Below are 15,462 nucleotides of genomic sequence, written 5' to 3'. Positions count from 1 at the left end.
GTGAAATAAGACATTTGGGACCTTTGAATAGTTTTTTGAAAATATCTTTTTGTTTAAAGAAAGGAAAGAGAAGTTTAATCCTTTAACTATTTAACTGTTAGGTGTCAATCCCTGGGAGGGTTTCCCCCTTTTATTTGGCGTGGAGTCAGAATTATGGCTTCTCCACACTGTGGAAGTAGCTCTTTGACACAGTCGAGCAGTCATTGGTCATAACAGGATCATTTAAGACTGGATGATGAATAAGACTGTTGAAGTGCATGAGAAGGATCTCATATAAAACAGTCTGTGTCTGCTCCTCAATTCAATTTAATTCAGAAGACCCCTATGAGTGCAAGATCAAGGAAACAGTTCACCCTGCCTGGGATAGTGTTACCAGGGCCCTGCCCTGGAGCCAGGCCCGGGGAGGGTGCCAGAAGCTGTACATCTGGTGGCCGGGCACTGGTCCATGGGGCCTGGCTGAGCGCAACCCGAAAAAGGGACATGGGCCCATTCTTATGCAGGCCCACCACCTGCAGTGGGCGCCATAGGGGTCGCATGCAATGTGTGCCACGTGGCAGCCAGGATCAGAGGCCATGGCGGACGGATCCCCGGCTACCAAGACCAAGACTAGACTTAGTGTCTCATAGTCATTGAAGAACTCTGACTTGCTTCCTGTTCTAGTTGTTCTCTGGAAAAAAATCTGCAGGTCAAACAGGTGCACATACAAAGAGCACATTATTGATTAAAGCCTGGAAAACAACTGAGGCATTTGTCAGCCCGGCACGCTTGAAATGTCCAAGTGTTGAAAACAGTTTTCCATTCGTCACCTCCCCAATGTCCACCAGATGGAACGTGTTTCTAAGATCAAGCTTAGTGAAGATTATTGCTCTATGTAGTGGCTAAAAGCTCCAGCTGAAGCTGTTCTACAGTGGCTGGATGCAAAGCCCAATCACCATATAACACAACGCCTCGCAGATTCATTCCCCATTCTGACTCTGGGATGTGTTGCACTCAGAGAGAGGAAATGTTTGCTGCTATTAGCGTGAATGCATCCCTCCCCGATGGCTAATATAAGCCCCCATGGTGGTATTGTCAATCCTCACAAGAACAGTAGGAAGCGCCTGAAGAAACCACCCAGCGCTGAAACACTCTTAAACAGCCAAGCCAGACCACCAGGATGGCTGAGCCATCATACCCAGTAGCCGAAGGTATAATCTAAAGGGGACTGTTTTGTGCAGGCGAAAAAGAGTCAGGAATGCTGTGAGCAGGGCTGTGGAAGCTCTGCCATAGCCACCACCAAACAACTGAGTTATTTTTACACATCGGCCAGCATCTGGCCAATCCACCACCTTTCATTGCTCATGCCGTTACAAAACAAACAAACAAAACAAAACCCATCAACCCATAAATACGAAGAATCACTGTCGGCCCACCGGGCAAATGCCCAGTATGCCCGATTGAAGGCACTCACAGCTATGGCCTCTGACAGAGTGATGTAAAAGAGATGGAGTCCAGAGATAAACCCAGAATTGTTATGTGTTGTACTAGAGACAACACACTCGTTTTGCAGGATCCACCTGTGTTATCGCACAGGGAGAATTGATGTGGCCATTCTTCAGTCCTTCTCTATCACTCCTCCTGAGTAAGTCTGCTCAGCTGCACTGACTTCTCACGATGTTCTTGATGAGGAAGCTGATCGTGACTTGTAGTTTCTTTCAGTATTCAGTTATGGCAGTGGTGTCCAAACCCAGGCCACGAGTGTCCTGCAGGTGTTAGACGTGTCCAGCTGATTTAAATGGCTCAACATGCCTTGAAGTTCTCCAGACGCCTGGTAATGAACTAATCATTTGATTCAGGTGTGTAGACCCAGGGTGAGATCTAAAACCTGCAGGACACCGGCCCTCGAGGCCTGGAGCTGGCCAAGTTATGAAGCTAACTATTCTCAAGGCTAATGTAACAAGTTCTTCAAATGATTTCGTTTGCAGTACGTATTTTTCAGACCATAAGCTGCAGGGGATTATAAGGCACATTAAGCGAAACAAAGCAGTCAGATAAATCAAACTTTATTAAACTCATTCTTCTTGCTTCCTCCACTTCTCTACCATTGATTCATTAATGTTGAATTCTCTGGCAGCGGCTCTATTCCCATGTTGTTGCAGTATATTAATGACTAACCTGGTATTGTGGATGGATTATCTCAGTTGTTCTCCTGACTGAAGTTTGGTCCGTTTACAGCAGGGGTGTCAAACTCAAATACACAGTGGGCCAAAATTCAAAACTGGAACAAAGTCGCGGGCTAACGTTAATATTTATTGAAATATATTTATTCCTCCAGATATAAGAATGAATCTTTTCTTATGGACTCAAACACGTTTTGCTGAAAAACTGAATATGGAACAAGCAAAGCTTAATACTAAACAATATATATATTAGCTGTATAATACCAGTAGGCCAGCTCTGATAGTAATTTGGTATGGCTTCGCGGGCCAAATGTAATTAGGTTGCGGGCCAAATTTGGCCCGCGGGCCAGAGTTTGACACCTATGGTTTACAGCAGGGGTGTCAAACTCCAGGCCTCGAGGGCCGGTGTCCTGCAGGTTTTAGAGCTCACACTGGGTCAACACACCTGAATCAAATGATCAGTTGATTACCAGGCCTCTGGAGAACTTCAAGAGATGTTGAGGAGGTCGTTTAGCCATTTGAATCAGCTGTGTTGGATCAAGGACACATTTAAAACCTGCAGGACACCGGCCCTCGAGGTCTGGAGTTCGTCACCTGTGGTTTACAGCATCCTGCCATGCGATTGCATTTGTCTCTAACCATCAGGAACCCTCACGTTAACTTTTATCGAGTGGAAAAGTGTTAGTGTTCGTCCTCCAGCTTCACTGTGTTTATGCTAACATAGCTGTGTAGCTAGCGATCACGTAGCACATCATTATATAGCAGCTAGCCCAACTTCAGTAACCCTACAAACGTCACTGCTGTTTAGTTTTCTGTCTTCATTTATGTTGGAAGTGACAGCAGAGCTGTACGTTTTAATTTGTTCAGAAATCTCTCAGTCAGAACATGCTATATCATGCTTAGGCACTAGCAAAACCAGTGAGCTACCTTCCGCTAACTTCCTGCTAACTTCCTGTTAACTTCTAAGTCCGTTAAATATAATAAATTCTGTTTTCATGGATGCCTGGATGTTAAACTTCATAGTTACACCTGGTAAAGCAGCAACACTGATCGTTTTATTAAAGATGAAAGAATTTAGACCGTTTTTAACTCTCAGTGATGTCGCAGTGTTCGTTTGACTTTGGGTCCTGAAGGACGGAGTTTAGGACCCAGATTACTCCCAGATTTAAGAGCACCTTAGTCCGAAAAATACGGCAATAACGACGGCCGCTTGCATGTTCTACAAAAAAATAGTCCTTTGTTGTGTATCTGACGGACAAACACCAAACCAGTTCCACACCACTGAAGTTGCAGCATTTTTACAAACCAATTCTGGTTCATGTGTTTCACTCAACGATCCGCTTTCCCCCTTCTCATTCTCTATCGCCACCATGTGGGTATGAAAACAAAGGCACTGCGCATGCGCACTTTACCCATATTCTATCGCGATATTTTATTTTTTTATCGTTGCCCAACATTAAACCAGTATTACCATGAACAGTATAATGTGGCACAGCCATAGGTGGGCTGGTAGGAATGCTGCGGAGGGAGGAGAGAATGGGTTAGCCAGAGTCTAGAGTGAGATGTACACTTACAGAGAGAGTCGAAACCATCCTACCGGGCGATGTGGTGACAAGAAGCAGGTAGTAAGCGACGTAACAGGCGTGTCTTTTCCTCTGTAGAGCTAACACTCCTGCTGTTTTACTTCTGTACTCCTGTGCATACGTCAAGGATGTCACAATCACATTTTACAGCATCCATGTTATATTAGAGATACTTTAGTCCCAGCAAAGTAGTGTACTGTTGTTGTTTGCTCCATTGCAACAAAACATGCAATGATATTATACTGAATTGCACCAGTTTTTAGGACGTCTATCTTTTACTTTCTGTGGGTTTTTCACTGCTTCTCTGCGATCAGATGAATTGTGCACACTATTTGCTCTTCCACAGCTTTATTTTTTAGTCTTTGAATGTTCCCATCACTTCTGTGATGACAAAAGTCATGATTATGCCATAGTCAGTCTATTTATATAGACCAAAGGCTCATCAGCAGATCCAAACCGACAGAAAGAAACAGGAAAGTACCGCCGTGTAATCCATTTATTTCAACAAAGTAACTGTATTCTAAATACCACCTGTTTAAACGGTAACTGTAACAGAATACAGTTACTCGTACATGTATTCTGTTACTCCCCAACACTGGATATTTGTCATATAATTGAAATATCATTAAACTCACTACTCGTACTCATAAATATGGTCCGTGCACAAAGCAGCGTCGTCTCTTTCTAACCATCCCTGCTCCAACAAACACGAGGTTGTTTCCATCGCTGCTGCTGTTCCATGTTGTTCAGCTCTTATTGTTACTGTAAGTCTCGTGTTTCTTATTTGTGTGAGGCTTTGCTCCTGCCCGTCACTCTGCTGCTGTTACATGTTGTACAGCTCTTATTGTTACTGTAAGTCTCGTAGTTCTTATTTGTGTGAGGCTTTGCTCCTGCCCGTCACTCTGCTGCTGTTCCATGTTGTTCAGCTCTTATTGTTACTGTAAGTCTCGTAGTTCTTATTTGTGTGAGGCTTTGCTCCTGCCCGTCACTCTGCTGCTGTTACATGTTGTTCAGCTCTTATTGTTACTGTAAGTCTCGTGTTTCTTATTTGTGTGAGACTTTGCTCCTGCCCGTCACTCTGCTGCTGTTACATGTTGTACAGCTCTTATTGTTACTGTAAGTCTCGTGTTTCTTATTTGTGTGAGGCTTTGCTCCTGCCCGTCACTCTGCTGCTGGAGCACCGGGATTTCCCCAATCAGGACAATAACGGATATTTCTGTTCGTTTCTGTTGTATACATGTTTTATATCAGAGCATCTCCCAGAATCTGAACTGATCAAAAAGTGCCGACATGTCCGGAGGGATTTTGGCCCACTGCTCTTTACAGCTGCTTCCACAGATTTAGTAAAGGAGGCTCTGGAGGCTGGCTAGCCCACTTCTTCTTTAGCCACTGCTTTGTTTGCACCCATCCACGGCCACCACTGTGTGTTTGACTGTGGGGATGTTGGTGTGTCACACTCAGCATTTCTCAGCCTTCAGCCAATCATCCAGACGGTCAAACCTCAGACGGGCTTGTACATGCTAAACCGCGTGGGTGCTGCAGTAGTTCAATCCTCTACCAGTGTTACCAGTATGTGGTGACTGTCATCCACCTGCCTTCTCACCATTAACCAGCTCCTCCTGTGTGAGTTTCCTTTCCTATGATCATCCTCCGCCCATGAGGCTGACTGATCACATCATGGTCAGAACTGCTGCACCCACAGTCACCGAGCTTCATGCTGACGCCCTTTGCATCTATATGCTGAGAGTCCCACAGCCAGTCTGTGGGATCCAGGGTTGTAGAGGATCACACACTTCATTCAGGGACATGCAGATCTGTTCATAACTGATATGTTTTTTGTTCGATGTTTCTAAACTCAGGTAAAAATCAGAGACTGTTCATTTCTCTGTAAGTGAGCAAACTTATAAATTCAGCAGGGAGGATAATTGTTTCCCCGTCGTAGTTCAGTGTAGCTAGTCTCTTAACCCCCAACCAACCCGCTGCACCTCCTCCCTCCCCTCCCTCTCATAAAATATTGAGAGAGCCTGGCACTAGGCCAGACGCCCCCCTCCCTCTCTGCCAGGCAGACTGACGGAGCATGTGGCTGTGGGAGGGGCACGAAGGGCGGCTCGGCTGAGGAGATATTTGCATCATATATTAGTCAAAATGCTGCAGCTCGTCTTTTAACTGGCACTCGAAAGTTTGAGCACATTTCCCCTGTTTTAGCTTCACGTCACTGGCTGCCCATTTCTTTTAGGATTCATTTTAAAATTCTTTTATTTACTTTTAAAGCTCTCCATGGCCTCGCCCCATCTCATCTCTCTGAGCTGCGACAGCCTCATACAGGCCAGCTGATCAGCTGCTCCTGCATGTACCCAGGACTGGGCGTAAACTTAGAGGAGATCCTGCTTTTGCTGTAGCAGCTGCAAACTGTGGAGCGAGCTTCCTTTGGAGATCAGACAGGCCTCTTCTTTACCTGTTTTTAAGTCTTGAAAACCCGCCTCTTTACCCTGAGCTTTGACACCACGTGAGATGTTGGTTTTTATTTCAGTTGTTTTTAGGTGATTCGATGCTGTTTTATCTTGTTTTGTTTTCATTTGATGTTTTATGTGTTTTATTTATTTATTTTGCTGTTTTCTGTTGTTCTATTGTTTTAACTTATTTTCCGTGCAGCACTTTGTTCCTGTGCTGGCTATTTTAAAGTGCTTTATAAATAAGATTGGATTGGATTGGACTGCCACCAACAGCTCTGTAACACACTGTGCACACAATGCTATCATTGTCTTTTCTTTTTAGCTGCTTTTACATTTTAGTTGCTGACTTCTGATAAACTGAATAAAACAGGAGAACACACAACCTGGAAATCTTCAACCACACACAAAATACATACGTTTCCCTGGTAAAGTACACAACCTCTGCAGTACCGCTGAGTTTTCTACAAGCGCACAAAGCTGCTACCAGCTCTGCTGCTGTGACCTGTGTTACCTGTGTTAGGCTCTTACATCCATACGATGGTTGAAGGACCGGCCGTGTCCCGTCTTCCTTCTGTGCATAATCGTGGCCCCTGCTGAAAGCTGACCCCGTTCTCCCACAGTGTTGCTGAAATGGTGAAACTGGAGCACGAATCGATCTGGGAGCTTTGATGAGAGATCAGCTGAAGTTTGACTGCAGCCTGATTCACTTTAGGACAACCAGTTTGCTTTTAATGTTTTTCTGCCTGATTCATTCTGATACACAAACACAGGCTGAACGGTGTCTGTGCTCCCACATCCTCAGTGTCCGTCTCAACACCTCTGCATCCTTCACTCACTTCTTAGCATGCAGGACGTGTGTGTGTGTGTGTGTGTGTGTGTGTGTGTGTGTGTGTGTGTGTGTGTGTGTGTGTGTGTGTGTGTGTGTGTGTGTGTGTGTGTGTGTGTGTGTGTGTGTGGGGCACAGGAGAATGTGGGACTTTGTCCTGATGTGAATGTGTGTGTGGATCTTCTCCTCCCGGCCTATCACAGTGAGGAATGGAGGTGGTGTCAGTGTGGGTCAGTGTCACTGGGAGCTGTGGGCGTCTCCACAGTGGGCCTGGGAAACTTTGAAAAGATGTTTTCTTCTTTCGGCCATAAAATCCAGATCTTGGTTTCCTCTTTGTGAGCACAACAGAGACTCCCCTTGTTTCTTACACAGCCCCCCTTTGGCTTTCATGCACACACACCCACTCAGGGAATAAAGTCACTGCAGCCATTTAGCTGCTTCTCAGCACTCGCTGCATAACCTGAGGTTGGTCAGCCGGTCGACTCGTCGTGCATAGTGACAAATGAGGGATTTCAAATATTTCCAAAGCGATGCATCAGGTTTCTTTGCAGATGAAGTGAGACGTGGATGTTTCACAGCACCAATGAAGATTGTGTTTAAGTGCAGCCGGGCGCACGCTCCCCCAGCGACGCCAGCTTCTTCTCACCGTGCAAACACTTTGATTTGAAATAGATTACAGCCGTGAGTGTTTGACTGTGATGGACTGGTGATGTGATCAGGGTCGCAGGTTTCCACCCGCCTCGTCTCTTTGCATGCAGTGAAGGAAACTATGCAAACTATGCAAGGTGTGCAGTAACAGGTCTGAACAAACCAGCAGCAAATAACTTCCAGTCTCCACAGGTTCAGTGCAGCTGGTGTAACAAACGTTTGGTTACAACATATTAATGTTCGCACACTGCTGTAAAAACAGTTTTATTAAAATGAACGTGCACTTTTGTAGAAGCTCGTGGTGAACGCTCCACTGCCTTTGTTTTATTGTTACTATTATGTTGTGATGGGTTGAACAGGATGACTTGAGACGTGTGCGATGTGACAGAATAGACAGATGGAAGCCTTCATGTTGGATCAGAACGACGTCGGGCTTGTTGGTCTGCTGTGGTTTGATCAGAAGACTTCCTCAGATCAGCACCGTGGCCCTCCTCTTCCTCTCCCCCATCTGCTTCTTCTAGCAGCTTCCAACACACTGAGGTCTCTGACAGTGAGAGTGACTCCAGTGTTCCTGTAACTTTGAAGCAGAGGTTCAAGACAGATTTGATCTTTCCTTCTGTTTGGGATTGAAGTGATGTAATATCAGGGGGGGCAGGGGGGGCTATGATGTCCTGTCATTCTCATGTAAATCTGTGTTGGGAACATTAATGTTTAGTAAATGTGAAGTTAGCAGAGCAGTTTTGGTCTGAAAACACCAAAACACAACAAGCGATGACATCCCGGTGATGGAACATCTGCACCCCGTCACTGGACTTCCTGTGTAGCCGTTTCCCTCGTTGCCAGGCAGGTTTGAGTCTTGAAGGGTTCGCTCTCATAACTGATCCAGTGATGTCACTTCCTGGCCATCGGCGGCATGTATCTGGGACACAAACTGGGCTTGGAACTGGGTGAGAGATGAAACTCTGAGAAGCTCTTCAGACGACGCTGACCTGCATGACTGAGGACCTGCACAGACTTGCTGCCTCGCTCTTTGTGAGGAACGTCCTTCAGGAGTATGAAAGGGAAACTAGCAGTTTATTGAAACCAGCTCCGCTTCAACCTCAGATGCACACAAAGTAGACTCGTTCCCCAAGAGTTTGCACTTTGGATCCCAGGTATCGAACCAGCAACCCTCTGATTAGCAGATGAGCCAGTCGGGCTACAGCTACCCTACGTGTGTGTGTGTGTTGCCTTTTCATTCACATAATCCATCTTATCTCTAATGAAAAAGCCAAATGAAATCCTCAGATTTGCCCCTCAGGTTCCCACAGTGTTCAGGTCACACCAGGCCACAGTCCCACATTTGAGCCACGACTGTGGGTCACACAGAGGACAGAGCATGTCCTTTAGCCTTCTTTGTTTTTGGATTGTGTGCCACAGAGTCTCACTGAACATGATTTTGGCACGTTTGCTGAGATTGTTTGAAAAACAAGCTGAAGAACACGTCCACGATGTCACAGCAGCTGTGGGCCTCGATGGAGCCCACGTTTGTCCTGGAGGCGTCCTCTGTGGAGTGAGGCCGGCTCACATCGTTCAGTCTGAACAGGGTGAAGCTCCAGCTTTGACCTGATTAACTTCCAGTAGTGGAAAAGCAGCTGTAGCTGCATTTTTCATCACTATTAATGGGATGCTGGGACCTGCTGTTAGTGGGAGCTCAAAGCCTGAGGCCATCATTAAGATCTGTGTGTGTCTGTGTGGGTCTGTGTGTGTGTCTGTGTGGGTCTGTGTGTGTCTGTGTGGGTCTGTGTGTGTGGGTCTGTGTGTGTGTGGGACACTCACTGAGTAGTAGTGGGCTTGTACTTACAAAACTGCCTCATTTTATTGGAACGATCCACAGTTGCATCCATTCACGGATGACATCTGACATCATTTGACATCTGGTCTGAACACGTTTGTACACAAGATGCCTCAGTTCTGGATGTTCCCACAGACTCCTCTGTGCACCTAAAGAAAAGGTCAAGGGTCAGCAGCACATGTAGTTGGGACAAGTCTTCAGTCGCACAAACTACACAATGATTTTCCTCCAATGACGACTTTTCACTTGCAGAAATGGTCCTGTGTGATTTCCAGGCTGTGATATAAAAACTAGTTCCTAATGGCAGCGACTCACTCAGTAAACATGTGTTTCCTTCACCAACCTCACACACAGATCCAATAAGATCAGGAAGTGGGCAGTATAGTACAATATGTGTTATTCTGTGCTGCACTGCCCAAACTAAAGATCTGCTGAAGTGTTGGAAATGATCCAGATGTTTATTTTGGATGATACAGCAGAAGATCAGACATGAAAGTGGAGATAACACAGAAGACCTGCAGCAAAGGTCAGAGGTCAGACTGGGCCCTGGATTCAACAATGAGCCAATGATCATCAAGCAGTGACTAAAGCAGAGCCCTGACGTTCTGACATTCATCACACAGTCAGAACAAATGTCTGCTGATGACTTCATCTCATGAAACGACTGATAGATGTCAGTTCATTGATCAGCTGAGCTGCTGATCTTCATCGTCACAGAAACATTCAGCTTGTTTCAATCAGTAAATAACTCCCACTACTCCCAGTTTGAACTGTTCCCACTCAAAATGCTGTGAGAACAATGATCATTGTAAACTTCACAAACATCACGTGTTGTTTTCCACATGTAAGATCAGCAAACACACAGAAACTTCCTGTTGCCACACACGGCCTCTAAAATCTCTTCCACGCTTTCTGTCTGAAGTCCACTCTCTGTGTCGGATCCACAGGAAACAACAAGATCTTATTAACATGGTTTTCAATGTGTCTCCTTCCAAAAAGTCCAACCAATGAACAAATGTGTGTATTTGTGGAGGCCGAACAAAAGCATGACACATTTCTCTGTTTCTATAAACTGGAGTCAAACACAAACATGAAGAGTTTCACTGACAGACTCCAAAATGCCCCCACAGTGGATCAAAGGGAAATCCTACAGTGTGGCCAGAGACTCTTAATGGCTCCAACATCAACACATCCACAATGTTGGATCCAGTTCTGCCTCACAGAGTTACTAAGACACACCCTCTGCCAGCATCACAACAGCTCCACCTGCTTCACCTGCCTCCTCAGCATCTGTACACCTGAAGAGAAAAGAAAGGCTCCAACAGCTCAAATCTACAAAGGATTCATGAAGTTTCATCCAACAATAACATGTTTGCCTTCCACAGTGTGCTGTTAGACACCACTGTACCTCTGCCATTTCAAAAAGAGCAGCTTGGGAACATTTTGGCTCCAAACACTTTGTGTTTAAGTTCTTTGTTTTCTTTGTGAAGCCGACAACATCTGGAGCTTTGTGACTCATAGAAACATCATTTTGTTCTTTCGATGACAGCAGATTGGGACTGAATAATCAATCACTATCAAACCAATAAAGACAAAAATGCTGATTTTACAGGAACTTTGTTGGAGAAGCTGCAAAGACATGAAACTGGTGGAGATCCCAAACCAGTTGATAGTGCTGATTATTCCAAATAAAGCTGTTTCCCTTTGAGATGAAATGACTTTCTGTCCTGATATATAATAAAGATGTTGTTGTTTTTGAGCCCCTGTATTAAAAGTAGTTTAAAGTCAGCTTGAGTTTGATGTCTTTATGTCAAAGCTGCTCATGATGTTGAGCTGCTGATGGAATAAAAACAATATAAAAGCATGTAGTCCAGACTTAAATGTAGCCTGTTGTTAGCTGAGGTCCACACACAGTGTTTGACAGTGTAAAGTGTGTGAAAGGGCTGCTGGTGGAGCTCACTAGGATGAGCAGGTGACCACGAGGTGGAGAGCAGCTGGCCTGGCTTTGACCCGGGCCACGCCCCCTTTCTCTCTGCTTTGCTGTCACTTATCTTCACTGCTCTGTCCAATAAAGCTGAAAAAGGCCCCGAATCAAAGAAATCTGCTGCAGCCTCTGAAATGTCTTCTGTTTCCTTCCCGACGGCTTTTTCACCGTCAGCCCATCAGACAGTCCAGCAGCATTTATGATGATGTCATGATGTTGAAGAGGCTGCTACGGTGGCCTCCCATGACCCCCAGCCTCATCACAGCTGAGATGCAGACATTTGAAAACATTCAGCAGACAACTGAATAACAGTCCAACACAACAGTCTGTGTGCAGACACACACTGACCTTTCATAGAGTCAAACACAGCTGGTTGAGTCATTTCTCTGTGAGTCTAAAGTGAATCTAGTATTTGAAAGTCCACTTCCTGTATTTGTTGTTGAAGACTTCTTCAGCTTCTTCTCAAGGACATCAGCTGCTTGTTTGGCAGCAGAGGCAGTTAAGAAGCTTCCTGAAAAACACTGAACAGTGAGTTCACTGTGGCATATGACAGATTCAGCTTTCTGTGTGCAAATGTGTCTGTGTCGACCTTTCAAATGCTGTTGAATCCAAAACATCAGCGGCTCCTCGGCTGCTCACTTCATGCACTTCTGTCTGTGTGACAGTCCAATGACATCACAGCTGTTTCCAGCCCCAGTGTCTCAGGACTGGACACCTTTAAACATGTCGAGGATCAAACAGCGTCCAGCTAAACACACATGAAACTATCAGAGCTGACAATCATTCCAATAACATCTAATGGTTCATGTATGTAGACACAGGACTACAAGGAAATGGCTCTCAGCATCTGGCTGTGGGAACACATGAGTCCCTGTTTGTGTTCAGATTGTGTGCATGTTTTAGACGTGTGTCACATGTAGAAACACAACAATCCCACAATGACACACAGATGTGTTTGACACAGCTGTGCAGCTGTAAGTTGTTTCTAATGATTCATTGAAGCTCTTCTAACATTCTGGAGACGATCAGTACATGAATCTGTTCAACACGACAACAATTTGACTTCAGTGTGAACGTTTGCATTAAATAACCTTCTTCATCCAGCTGACAGCATCTTCATCCTATGATGTGAACAGTTCCTCCTGTTGATGACAAACCTCTGACAGGATCTGCTTGAGGAGCTTTTTCATGTGCAGCTCTCTGAGCTCAGGGCTGAGCTGCTGTTTCATCTTTAAGAGCTGCTGCCTCCTCGCCGGACTTGTTCTCCTCTTCTTCTCCTAATGACACCATTTCTGCTTCATATTAAATTCAATAAAGATGCTGACATGTATCTGTAGCAACAACATCATTGAATCTAGAACAACTGGAGCCAAACCAGTGGCTCTGCTGGGATCACTGGTGAGCCAACACTTCCTTGTTGATGCAGATTTCAGGGCTTCCTTTTGCTCCTCCGTTATAACTGTTCTCTCTTCTCAACACATGATGACACAAAGGAATCAGCAGTGACAAAGATGATGCTGAAGAGAAGCACACACTTCACACATATAACAGAGCAGTGCAGTTACACACACCTCTGCTCGACATCAGGCCTCAAACAAAGACACAAAACACTAACTTGACTCTAAACAGAAGAAACGAGCAGCTGTTTCTGTTCTGTGCTTATTTATATTTGACACACATGCTTCTCTTTGTGCAAACACACATCGCACTATAAGGGTAACCTCGCACACAATGATTGGACAGCACAGTGATGATGCTGGGAGATCCTATACGCAGCAACACAGAAACACTGAGAACTTTAAACAATGATGGAAAGTGTTATAAATGACTTGTTGGCCTCTGATCTGTCACAAACAGCTGAAACGTGTCTCTCATGAGTCACATGAAGGTTTTTGACAGAAAGGACAAAAAGTAGCTGCAGTCAGTTTGTGTCATTTTTATATTTATTCATGTGGGAGAAAAATCTGAGGGACATTAAAATGTGTTTTCAACAGAGACAAGAACATGAATATAACAGAACAGGTAAATGAACATGTTTCAAGTAAACAGCTGGACTGATCAGGTCCAAACACAGAGTGATAAACTTGTCAAACAGCTGTCATATCTTTATATAGAAGCTCTTTATAAATGCTGCTCACTGCAGTCTGTTTACTAATAATGTCAAAGTGTTAGAAACACAGAAACATCAGAATGGTCTTTGTTCACAGAAACCTGTCTGGGATCCTTTGTTGTTCTTTTGATGCAGAGTTACATTATAAATATAAAGAGTTATTTCAGAGTCTCATCAGTTTTCCTGCATGTCTTTATTTAACACATCAGCAGGGCTGAAGCTCTCATGTTAAACACACACTGATCTATGGACACGTTCATGTGTTTCTAACAGAACCAGGCTGTTATCAGCCTGCACTAACATTATGTCACACACACTGAATGTAACAGTGACAGTTTACATCATCACACAATCAGCTGTGATTGTTTCACTGTCATCAAACGAGTCAACAGGAAGTAGAATCAATAGAAACCAATCATTTCCTGACAGCATGTCTGATGGAAATAAGTGCAGATTATGTATGAAGTCTAACTGCACACAGTAACTGTGTTACAATAAGGACTTAACAGCGCCCTCTGCTGGAGTGTTTCAGTACTGCGTTAACTAGAATACACCACCTCCTCCTCACACCACCTGCTACAGCTCTACTCTTCTATGACTACAGTCATCCACAGCACTGATGTGAGGTCACATGGTTCATATGTAAGGAGCACAGCTGACCTCAGGTCAGTTTAATGACTGTGAGCAGCAGCTGTGTTATTGTCACTGTGACAGGGAGACACTCTCAGACACAGCGCTCATGTCAGCTTGTTCTCATGCAGGAGGATCAGGAGCTCCATGTTTGTCTTTCTGTTTGAATCATGATGTGTTTGTGCCATCAGAGTCTGTCATGAGTACTCAGGGTTTCACAGCAGCTCTTCTGGATGCTGACGAGGACTCCAACCTCATGTTTCACCTCTCTGAGCTTCTGATGTCTGTGAACACTCGTGTTTCTTCTCTGGGCTCATCTGGACAAAAACACCTTTCTGTGTTTGGCTGCAGCCTCATTCTGACTGACAGGAAGTGTGTTATCCATGAGCTGCACTTCTGTGAGGAAGTTTCCTGCTGTGTTTCCTGTCTGTGGACAAACACGAGTGTTCCAGCTGAGGACTTGGTTCCTTCCACCTGTCCATACAGGACATCACGCTGTCTGCAGCTCTGTAAATGCAGCTCCAGGTCCTTCCACGTGCTGCTCTGTATTTGTGCAGTTTGTAGTGTGTCCTGGGAAACGTAGCACACATGGTGTTCTTCTGCTGTTTCCTCCTTTCACTGAGTGTGAAACACTGACGCTGTGCTGTTGTTCACAGAGGGGAGCTGATTCTAGCTGCAGCTGGACTCTGTCATCTAACTGAATGTGTTGGTGCTGATCACGGGGCTCTGAGGGGGGAGCAGCAGGAGGACTCTGGATGCTGACGTCAGTTTATCTGTGGAAGCTCCCACAGCGTGTCTGTCATTCAATATTGTGCTGTATATTGTATCTATGCAAAGATGAACAGACTGTGTGTTCACTGGTCTCTGTGCTGCAGCTCTGATGTCATCATCACTCCCTCCTCCACCCTCAGCAGTCCCAGCATGCTGCTGTGGTGCACCCCACCCTCACTCTACACCTGAGCCACAGACCACACCCTCCACCTCAATATACACCACAGTTTTCTCTGCTGTGGAAATGAGATCAGGAGGAAATCATCATTATTATTATTTAATAAACGCTCACATTAATGTGGGCTTATTTGTTTCATATTAGAAACATTAGTTGAGTGTTTTTAGTATAAAATGGTCAAAGTCCCTCTTTTTGCTCCTCCCCTCACCTGTGGATGGGCGGTGCTGTTACCGTGGTGACAGCTTGGATGTGTTTCAGTCCTGCCTGGTTATCACTGCAGGAATCT

At 45.0% G+C, this 15,462-nt stretch overlaps 1 long non-coding RNA gene across 1 annotated transcript in view; it reads left to right on the top strand.

Annotated features, from left to right (window-relative positions):
* Positions 1–15,462, top strand: part of LOC143420732 (uncharacterized) — a 441,774-nt gene that overhangs the window by 170,614 nt on the left and 255,698 nt on the right. The gene's annotated exons all lie outside the window — the stretch shown is intronic.

The sequence above is a fragment of the Maylandia zebra genome, linkage group LG2 (assembly GCF_041146795.1).
Source record: "Maylandia zebra isolate NMK-2024a linkage group LG2, Mzebra_GT3a, whole genome shotgun sequence".
NCBI classification, from domain to species: Eukaryota; Metazoa; Chordata; class Actinopteri; order Cichliformes; family Cichlidae; genus Maylandia; species Maylandia zebra.
The sequence above is the reverse complement of the archived record's forward strand: the minus strand, read 5'-3'. Positions and strand labels throughout refer to the sequence as shown.